This window comes from Pterocles gutturalis, unplaced genomic scaffold (genome assembly GCF_000699245.1).
Source record: "Pterocles gutturalis isolate BGI_N339 unplaced genomic scaffold, ASM69924v1 scaffold1237, whole genome shotgun sequence".
NCBI lineage: Eukaryota > Metazoa > Chordata > Aves > Pterocliformes > Pteroclidae > Pterocles > Pterocles gutturalis.
Genome location: NW_010107584.1, coordinates 23,898 through 24,693, shown reverse-complemented (window position 1 = coordinate 24,693; position 796 = coordinate 23,898).

The following is a 796-nucleotide window of genomic DNA, read 5'->3' as shown; positions in this document are numbered from 1 at the left end:
CTCACAACGACCAAGGCAGGACAGAGCACAGAGTTTAGGAAGATTATTTGTTTGGTTTTTTTCCAGTTGTGCTCTGCAGTGAGAATACAATAACAAAACCTGGGAGGGCTCTTTTCCCTGACTGTTAGTCCTTTTCTTTTTTTCTGCACTCAAACCGATCTTGCATGCACCAGGCAGGAAGGGGTACGACAACGCTGGTACTGCCAGAGAGAGAGATTATCCTCTGCTCTGAGTCTAATCACAGAATCATCTCGACTGTGGTTGAAAAGCAATAATGGCTAATTTTTTTTTTTTTTTTTATTCAATATGCTTGCACAGGCAAATGTCACCTACGGTTTGTGTTCTCCAGCGGCCGCGCTGGGAGTCGTGACGATGCTGCGCCGGAGCTGAGGGGAGCAGCCGGGGGCCGCAGAGAGCTGGGGGTGGGGGAGACGATAGAAAAAGCACACTGTGATTTTCTTGGGGTCAATGAGCGAGTGTATTTCAGCCATTCCTTCCCTTTCAATAAAATGTTTGTATAATAGACGAACCGGTTCAGCTCCTGAAACTCAGCCCGTCCTTTGCTGTTTGTCAGTAAAATAGTTTTTTGCATGTTTTGCATCTGAGTGGTTTTTTTCCAACCCTTTGAACCCAGCGATGCTCCGGGGGCGCAGCAGACCCGCAGCTCGAGGGCAGGGGTTTGAGAGGAGGAGGAGATGCAAACGCAGCTGGGTTGGGGTGGGAAGAAGCAGTGCCCAGCCCCGATGTACGCAGAGGGGCTGTACAACCTCCTCCAGATGATGTGACATCCCAGGAC